This window comes from Panthera leo, chromosome D3, assembly GCF_018350215.1.
Source record: "Panthera leo isolate Ple1 chromosome D3, P.leo_Ple1_pat1.1, whole genome shotgun sequence".
In the NCBI taxonomy this organism is placed as follows: domain Eukaryota; kingdom Metazoa; phylum Chordata; class Mammalia; order Carnivora; family Felidae; genus Panthera; species Panthera leo.
Window position 1 is genome coordinate 58,798,356 of NC_056690.1, and position 10,595 is coordinate 58,808,950.

Sequence of the window (10,595 nt, forward strand, 5' to 3'; positions counted from 1 at the left end):
ATAGTTTTTATTTATTTATTCATTTAAGTGATCAGTAAACCCAACATGGAGCTTAAATTCACAATCCCAAGATCAAGAGTCGCACGCTCTTCTAACTGAGCCAGCCAGGCACCCCAGCTCCAGTCCTGCCTTACAAGAAATTTCTACTCGGTGTGACCTGAGGGAGCTTAGGGTAGAACCTAATCTGCTATTAATACCAGTCCTTTGGGTCTGAAGGACATTTTTTTTTTTTCTAAGAATCCTGTCTTAACACAGAGGAATACTCAAACTCCTTTGTTCTTGGTTAACTCCTAAGTGGAAATTAGCAGACAAGGCGGGGGTGGATGCTTTGGAGATACTAGGGAACTCTGATGCACATGTGGACACCAGGGCTTATTACACTTCATACTTTAGGTTGTATCCAGGCCTGGACCTGCCCAGCTTTCTTGCAAATAAATACATGTCACATACTGCTCAAAAGCATGTGCTACATCAGTTAGGTCAGAGGCTCAATATGACTGATCTTTCTTCTTCTTTTTGTTTTCATGTGGTAGATTTAAGGATATTATGTGTAGGAGAGAAAAAAATGATTGGATTAAGTATATTATTATTAACATGGAAGATATATTAGCATATAATATACATATAACATATAGTATATTAACATATAATAATTAAGTATATTATTATTAACATGAAAATAACTGGCCTTATTAAGTACTGGCAATTGCCAAGCCCTATATGAAGCCCCTTATCCGATATTATTTATCCAATAATCTAGTAGTAGAATTACTATTCCAGTTTTCCAGATAAGGAAGCTGAGATCCTTAACTAAAAGGTTGAACTGTCTCATCTATGGTTGCTGCTAAGTGTTGGAAGTAAACCTGAATATAGCAGGCCTGTCTGGTGTTAAAGCACTGCCTTTATTTTTACTTAAATTTATTTTGAACTATTTCAATCACACAGAAAACTTTAGAGAACAACACAATAGACACTCATGTTCCTATCACCCAGTGTTATTAGATCTTAATATTCTGTCATACTTGCTTTATATTTCAGGGTATTTTTTAAAGGTAGGAAATTTGTCTTTTTAAAATTTGTGTGTAGAAATTCTTTGTAGAGTCTGGATGTTAATTATATGAATTGCAATTTATTTATGATAACAAGCAGAAAGTTTACATTTATTTAAATGTAGTCAACTGTTTACGGTTGAGCTTTTTAGTCTTGTTAGGATTTTTTCTGGTTAGTGATTGGTGGGTCTTATTTTTGAAATGTTTTTCTTTGTTATTACCAAGATAGCCTCCTTTTTCAGTTTTTTAGAGCGTTTCTTCCCACACCTATCTGGAATTTAATGTTTGTGAATACAGTGAAGTGGAGATCTACTTTCATCCTTCCAAGATGGAGCAGGACTTACCCCAGGACACTTCATTCACCCTCGTTCTCCTCTGTGCCGTATGAAAGTGGCTTCTCTGCTCTGTGTTCTGTCTCATTGTTCTGTGGTCTGGGGCTGTGCCAGCACCAAACTATTGCTTTGTTAGAAAACTCGATATGGGCAGGGCACATCTCTTCATGTCATTCTTCTGCTTGTCCTTAGGTAATTTGGACTTCTTACTCATGCATGTTAGGATCAGCTTGTGTAGCTCCATAAAAAGCCCCGTCAGAATTTGGATTGTAATTGCATTGAATTAATATATTAATTTGGGGGTGGAATTGAGCCTTTATACAATCGAGCCTTCCCAGGCACGCACACAGTATAGCTTTCCATTTGGGGGAGTTTCTTTCATGATTCCCAGTAACATTTTAGAAAATTTCTCTATAAAGTTCTTACGAAGATTTTTTTCACTTTTATTCTTGAGGAGTTCATCATTTTTCTTGCTGTTGTAAATGAGATATTTTTCCTATTATTTCTTCACATTAGCGTATAGGAACGTTGTTAGCTCTTTAAAGATTGCTTTTTGTACATGATCATTGCTTAATTTTCTTATTTGTTCTAATACTTGATCAATACCTTCGTATTTTCTGTATGTAAAAATATGTTATCATAAATAAGGTTGGTTTTTATCTTCCTTTCCATTTTTTATATCTCATTCTTTAATCTTGATATTATTAGTTGGCTAGGACATCTAGTATAAAAGCTTTTTATCTGCCTATTGAGAAAGTCATACGATATATCTCCTTTATATTAGAGCATCCTTACCTTCCTTTGATAAAAGTATTTTTGAAATATTTTTATATTTTTTATGAAATTTATTCGTTTATATTTTATTTAGGATTTTTATATCTGTGTTCACAAAAATGTTTATAATTTGATTACTTGTGCTGCCTTTGTCACATTTTGGTATTAGAAGATTAGATGGGTAACTTTCTCTTATTTTTCCTTTCTCTGAAATATTTTATAAAAGATATGAATTGTCTGCTCCTTATAGATTTGCTAAGTTACCTTTAAAATTGTTTGCATCTGGTGTTTTGGGGGGAAGGAGATTTTGATAACTGATTCTACTTTTTCTAGCATTAGTTTATTCAAGCTTTCTATTTCTTCTTGAGTCAATTTTGGTCATTTATATTTTTCTAGAAAACTTCTCTTTCGTATGCATTTTATGGTTGCCTCCAGCTAGATGCATGCATTAAGGTTCTTGTTCTGTGTTGATATTGAGGGATCTCACATCCAGTCACACAATCTGTGGTTGTCTAGCTTCACTTTCTGGCCACAAAAGTCTATGACTTTTTTCTCCCTCTGATTTCACTGTCTAATGTCTTCCAAGCCTGTTGCCCCTGGCTGCAGGGTACCATTTTTCCTGGGCCTCCTTTTGCTTATGTGGGAGCTCTGCCTAGCCCTGGCTTCATGCAGTGATCCTAGCTTTTCCATCTAACTTCAGTCTCCTATAATCTCTCTTCGTTAACCGGCGGAAGCCAAGCTCTAAGATTACCACTCCTGCTTCCAGCTCAGGCTGCAGCAGATCCATGGGTCTGTTCAGTCTCTTGATTTTCTGTTCTTTTTCAGGTCCACAGCAATTGGTTTTGGTTTTATTGTTTTTTTTCTTTAAAAATTTTAACTTTTTGTAGCAGAGAGAGTTGTTAAAGATGAAAGCCATTGAGTTGTATTGAATGGAGGTTTCCCAGCACCTGCTTTTAACCTTTAGACTATAGTGCCTCTTTAATTAATCACTCCTTTAGCAATATCCAGTCATCCATCCAGGAAATTGCTAACTTGTGCACAGTTTCATGCTCCCTGGATTGAAGCAAGTGAAGTTCCTTTTGCTGAGATTACCCTTATTCTAGCCTAGCACATAAATAGAAGGGGTCATGAAATCAGTATTTGACGCTCTTTCGATGTCTTGAGTCCACTTGCCCCTCCTCCTTGCCCTTGACACTCTCCACTCTAGAGATGAGGAAATAGAAGTTCAGGGAGCTAAAATTATTGGAGCAAAGCTTCTCTAGGTAATGGGAGACATGGAACTAGAACACCTGGGTAGGCTGATATCAAACTTGACGTCTCCCCTACAAGATTAGAGGTTCTCAGCTTTGGTGACACATAGTAACAATGGGGATCATTTAAACATCCTGATATCCTGAATGGATTGAGAATTTTAGAGGTTGAGAATTTTACAGGTTGGGGTCCAGACTTCTGTATTTTTTCTAAGCTTGCCAGGTGCTTTCCGAGGCACAGTGAGATTGAGGAACCCACCACTGAGTAATGTCCTTTCTCGTTTACTTAAGCCTTCCTTTACGCTCTGTGTTTTTTTTTTCCAATGGCAGCCTTCACCCTATAAGTAAGTGACACGAGCCAGGTCATTATTGTTCTCTCCATCTTACCCTATTTTATAGTATCCTCCTCCCTCCCCTTTGTTTTTGATGATTAAAACTTTTAGCATAGGATGTCTGTTTTGTTGCTTCATGATCATCATCATAACAATAACAGTTTACTTTTAATTTCTCATTTAAAATCAACACACTAGTTTCCTTGGTAAGTGTGTAGATGAAATATATGTATACACACACACACACACACACACACACACAAATACACAAATACTTATCAGAGGGTCCTGAACACTAAGTAATCACATAGCATATTCAGTGCTTAGAATTGGGTCAGTCTCTGGCCCAAGAGCACATGTGTGCCATAGGAACTAGATCCTGGCATAACTGTGTGTCTTTGCTAGCTCATTGCTTGCTTCCCCCAATGTGAGCTAGTCACTTTTCTGAATCTTGTGCTTGTCATCTCCTTTAAAACAGTTTTATTATATATGTACATTTCTAAGATTATGTTGCTTGGTTGGTTATTTTTAATTTTTTAGACAAGAAATCATATTGCCTGTAGTCTTCTGGAACCACCTCTTTTTTTCCCCCCCAAAATATCATATTGCCAAGAGTCAACCATATTGTTATGTGTAGCTACAGTTCATTAGTTTTGAGTGCCTCACGATATTTCATTGTAGAGTACTCTAGAATTTACTTATCCAGTTGGAATGTTTCCAGATTTTTGCTTCCAAGAATAGTACTACTATGAATAGTTTTGTACATTCTTCCTGGTGCACATATGTACAAGTGTTTCTTGAGTATATACCTAGAAGTGGAATTAGGGGGTTGCAGGATATATGACATGTGACTACTTAACTTGATGAGATAATGCCAAATTTTTTTCCAATAAGGTTTTACCAGTTTACTCTCCCCCTGACAATCCTGTGTATCTATATAATTTCTAACACTTGATAATGGCATCTTTTTTTTAAATTCTGCCAATCAAATGGGTATCAGAGGCATCTAATTATGCATTTCCTTGATATTTCCTCAAATGTTTATTGGCCATATGTATTTACTCTTCTGTGAGATGGTCGTTCGTGTCTTCTGTCCTTTTCTATCATTTTTTTTTTTTGCTCCTTTCTTACAGATTTATAGTAGTTCTTTATATATTCTCCACATGAATCCTTTTTGATGGTCTGTGTGGCAAGTGTGTTTTTCCAATTTTTACTTTATCTTTTCCTATATTGCATGTATAAGATCACACTTTGGCATCTTCATTTAGCACTATCAACTGTTCCCCCCAAAAAAGGCTTGACATAGTCATTTGATATATTCTATAATGGTTACATTAGGTTTCCATGATTTCCACTAACTATCTGTTAAAACATGTGTTAGGGTCCCAGTGGTAGACAAATATTCCAAAGTATCTCTCTGCACTTTAATGGGGGGGTTCTGAGGCTTAGGATTGTGACTTGGAAGAAATGTTTCTGGGTAGAGGGGCCACCATCCCTCAACTCAAACCTGTCTACACCCACTCCTCCATGGGCAGCTGAAATATGTTCAGGATTCACATCTTATAGAACTCTTCTGAAATACAATTCCCCAGGAAGCTTTCATTTTTCTCCAAGTAGTAAAACTCCCACTTCCTGATAGTTACAAAGATAGGTTTTGTTGTCATAATGCTTTCTCTGTGTGCTGCTTTGCAATCAGAGTTTTCACCACTCAATGGATCCATCACCGAGCAGCACATTACAGCAAACGCATATCCGTTTGCCTCTATTATTGTCATAATCAAAAGGCGGGGCTACATTGAAATATTTGCTTCGTGCATGCATATCTGTTATCCGAAGGGCCCTTTAACCTAAATGGTGTGCTTTCTGTAATGTCTTCGGTTAATGAATGGGTCTGTGAGGGCCTCAGAGCAGTGCAATGTGGGAAGAACGCTATAATTTCTTTTTAACATGCAGGAATTCTGAATACGAGAAAATGCATGCCAAATTTTATTGCTTCTAAATCTGAATAATTGTATTTCTGGGCTGTGCATCTGGGTAGATAATAAAGCCACAAAACAATTTAATGAAACATATAAAAAATAAAATGACATTACTAAATATTATAATATGAAGAAACTATTTTTTGCATATTGTCACCTAATCTTTCAACCATATAGCAACAAATAATGCAACCATAATTGAAAGTTTTATTATCCATCTGAGTAAATTGAGCTCAAATTTACCTTGTTCTCGTTAGTTGGTGGGCAAGCCTATTGGGGCTACTGACAGGATTTCATTTTCGTGGTGGATTTTTTTTTTTTTTTTTGCCCTTTCTATGGAATCTAAAGTGGTCAATAAATAGCCCTGCTGCTTAATCGATTCTGAACTCAGCTCTTCAGAAAGCCACTCCTCGGCCCTGTGACCCATGCTGGCAGCCAGCCCTGTGTTTGCTGAGTTTCAGAAACTGGCTCCAGTCTTCCTGGTCCTAAAGCCCCACAAACATGCCAAGGAGCCCAGTGTCTTTACTCCCTGTTTGCTGCAGGCCCTACTTCCTGATTGCACTCACACAACTCCGGAGGGGATGCTCCATTTGCTATGGGAGGAATTAGCATGGACTCTGAAGCCAGAGCGGGAAGAGACTGATGGGCTGGCCTATCGACGAGATTGCTCATTCTGCTTTGCGGAGGTCCACAAACTGTTCCCCCCCCCCCCCCCGCCCCCATGGCAGAGGGTGGGGTGGAGGCCGTGCCACAGGAAGAATCCCTTGGCATTTCTGATCTAGAGACCCATGTGTGAGCCCCCACTGCGAGGACTCAGGCCCACTCGTTCTTAGGGGAGTGTGGGCACCTCCAAGCCTCGGGAAAAGACAGCACATCTTTCTGAAGCATCTGAAGGGCTGTGGGAAAACTATTGATTTCAGCAGTAATTTTTAGTTATGCTTATTGTAAGATGTTTGGCCTTTTCCTGGAGCTTTGGTTTGAAGAATCAGTCCACCTGGCTGTTTCCCTGTTTTCAAGTTCACTGCAGTGGGCCTCTTGAAATTGTCCAAACTGTGGGCTGCCCAGATGCGAGAGGATGCTTCATCAGGCAGACTCAGGGGCACCTCACAGCAAGAAAGCTGGGGCTCTGGCATCACCCTGTCTTTCATCTCCCATGTCTGCATCAGAGAGAGCTAGCAGGAGGAACTAGCATTAGGCAAGTGATGCTTCCAGAACCGCTTTCCCCTTCAGAGCTCTGGAATAGAGTCTGGGCCTCATTTTATTAGACTCCCCCCACCTTTTTTCTCAGGGATCTTGTTCCCCTTTTCTGCCCGTTGGCCTGTTCAGGCCAACTCTGCTCCATCTGGTGTGTTTCACTAACTTCATGCTTCAAAGAGAAGGGGTTGGGAGTTTTTTGTTGCTTTTCTCCCAAAGCTCTGGTGTGCTTAGGCAGATGGGCCCAGACCCTTACCCTCAGCCTCCAGGTATAGAAGGGGGAGGGCTGGAAGGAGGTCCAGCACCCCTGGCCTCATTCCTGACCCTTCACTGGAGGTCCCAACAGGTCAAAAGTTTCCTTCACATGTCCCTTCCCCCACTGGAGCAAATATGTGGGGCACTTGGGTTGTGCTCTCTATCAGCGTAGAGCCCTTCTGCTTCAACGGTAACGAAGTCCCTTCTTGACAGATGATCCATGAGGATTAGGAAAACCTCACCACCGACAAACCCCTCTCCCCACTGACAGCAAGGTTATGTTGATATTTTGGAGAAACTGTTTTTAAAAAAATGTTTTTTAATGTTTATTTTTGAGAGACAGAGACACAGAGCACAAGAGGGGGAGGGGCAGAGAGAGAGGGAGACACAGAATCCAAAGCAGGCTTTAGGCTCTGAGCTGTCAGCACAGAGCCCAGTGCGGGGCTTAAACCCACAAAGTGTGAGATCATGACTTGAGCTGAAGTCAGACACTTAACTAACTGAGCCACCCAGGCGCCCTTGGAGAAACTGTTTTCAAATGAGACCTCTAAGAAATGTACTGCATGCTATGTGCCAAGACTCCTTTCCTGATCCTGTGGAGGGAAATGGGTGTAGTCAGGGTGGGGTGATGAGGAGCCCTTTTTGGGTAATTCAGTATAAAACTTTGAAAACATTGGGTGGGGGCAGATTTTAGTTTGCCTAGTAGCTCTTCGGGGGAGAAGACATGCTCCCCACTGCCCAAGCGGAAGGACATTTACACTCCTGAAATGTCCCCTGTCTCCCTTCTCCGGGTTGAGGGATGGAGATGGGAAGCTGGGGGGCGGTGGTGGAAGATGCTGAGCTCAGGCCTTGCCCGCCCTCTGATCAGAGGCAACCTGTCTGCAGGATTCCACCTCCCTTGCTCTCGCCCATGGAGTACAGAGCAGGGCAAGCCAGAGGTTGTTCGGCAGTGGGGCTCTGATTTAGGGGTGAAGGGCGGGCCAGCCCCCTTTGGTTACAGAGCTGAAGCTATGCTCTTCAATCAGCTCTTAGCTGCAGCAGAGCTGATCTTTTGTTCTCCTTTTGTGGGACTCTCATGTCTGTCCCTCAGTTGGCTCTCAGGGGACAGGAAGTAAAGGCTGTTACTGATGTGCCTAACATTGTGATAGAAAAGATGAATTTTGGAAGCAAAGCTCAATAGCAGCATAATTCTTTTAAAAACATGTTGTTTTCTCAATTGCATTATTTTTTTTAAACTGTGGTACAGCGCTCATAACATAAAACTTACTATCTTAGCCATTTTTAAGTGTCAAGTTTAGTAGTGTTAGGTGCGTTCACACTGTTGTGTGACCAATCTCCAGAACTCTTCATTTTGTAAAACTGAAACTCTGTGCCCAACCAAACAACTCCCATTTCCCCTCCCTCCATCCTCTGATAACTACCCTTCAACTTCTATCTCTATGAATGTGACTCCTCTAGGTACCTCATATAAGTGGATTGTACAGTATTTGTCATTTTGTGCCTAGCTTATTTTGCTTAGCCTAACATTCTCAAGGTTCATCCGTGTTGTTTTGTGTGTCAGCATTCCTTTCCTTTTTCAGGCTAAATAATATCCCATTGTGCATCCTTTTGTTTATTCATCTTTCAAAGGACACTTGGGTTGCCTCTGTCTTTTGGCTCTTATGGATATTGCTATTTAAAAAATTTTTTTTAATGTTTATTTATTTTTGAGAGACAGAGAAAGACAGCATGAGCAGGAGAGGGGCAGAGAGAGAGAGGGAGACCCAGAATATGAAGGAGGTTCTAGGCTCTGAGCTGTCAGTACAGAGCCTGACGCAGGGCTCAAACTCACAAGCCGTGAGATCATGACCTGAGCCGAAGTCAGAGGCTCAACTGACTGAGCCACCCAGGTGCCCCTGGATAATGCTATTAACATGAATGCACAAATATTTCTTCAAGATCTTGCTTTCAGTTCTTTTGGGTATATATCCAGAAGTGGAATTGATGGATCATACGGCAATTCTGTGTTGAATCTTTTGAGGAATAGCTATATCTTTTCCATAGCAGCTGACCATTTTGCATTCTCAACAGCAGGTTACAAAGGTACCAATTTCTTCATATCCTTGCTAACACTTGCTTTTTATTTTTTATTTTGATAGTGACCGTTTGTAAGGTGATATCTTATTGTGGTTTTGATTTGCATTTCCCATAGTTTCATGTGCAGGTTGCTCATTACTGTATCTTCTTTGGAGAAATCTATTCAGACCCTTCTCTCGGTTTTAAATTTTTTTGTTGGAGTTGTATGAATTCTTTACATACTGTGGATGTTAACCCCTCATCAGATACGTGATTTGCAAATATTTTTTCCCATCCTATGAGTTGCCTTTATATGTTGTTGATTGTGTCCTTTGGTGCATTTTGATAAAGTGAAATTTATTTCTGCTCTGTTGCTTCTGCTTTTGGCATCATATCCAAGAAATCATTGCCAAATCCAACATCTTGTGGTTTTTTCCTGTATATATTTTCTTCTAATAGCTTTAGGTTAGGCTTTTATGTTTAGGTCTTTGATCCATTTTGAGTTAAGTTTTGTGTATTGTGTAAGATAAGGGTCCAGTTTCCTTCTTTTGCACATGGATATCCAGTTTTCTCAGCACTGTTTGTTGAAAAGACTGTTTGTTGAAAGACTCTCCCCATTCCATGTTCTTGGCACCCTTGTCAAAAATCATTTAACCATATATACGTAGTTTATTTCTGAGCTCTGTGTTCTGTTTCACTGGCCTATGTGTGTGTCTTTATGCCAGTACTGCACTGTTTTGATTACTGTAGCTTTGTAGTAAGTTTGAAAGCTTAAAATGAAAGCTGTTCATTTTAAAGATTGTATTGACTGTTCGGGGTCCCTTGAGATCGTGAGAAAATTTTAGGATGGATTTGACTATTTCTGCAAAAAAAAAAATCATTGTAATTTTGATAGGAATTGCATTAAACCTGTAGATTGCTTTGGATAGTATGGACATCTTAACATTGTCTTCCAATCCATGAACACAGGATGTCTTTCCATTTATTTGTGCCTTCTTAATTTTTTTCATAAACATGTTATAGTTTTCAGTGTAAAGTCTTTTGCCTCCCTGGTTAAGTTTATTCCTAAATATTTTATGCTTTTTGATGTTTTCATAAAATGAATTGTTTTCTTATTTTCATTTTTGAAACGTTCATTGGTAGCATATAGAAGTGAAATTGTTTTTTTTGTACGTCAATTTTATATCCTGCAACATTACCCAGTTTTTTTATTAGTTCTAACAGGTGTGTGTGTGTGTGTGTGTGTGTGTGTGTGTGTGTGTGTGTGTAGGGGGGTGTTTAGGGCTTACTACAGATATGGTCATTAGAAACATTTTAACAAATATTTCCTAAATGAATTCTCTGTAATTCTTCAAGTGATTTTCTTACCTCTCAC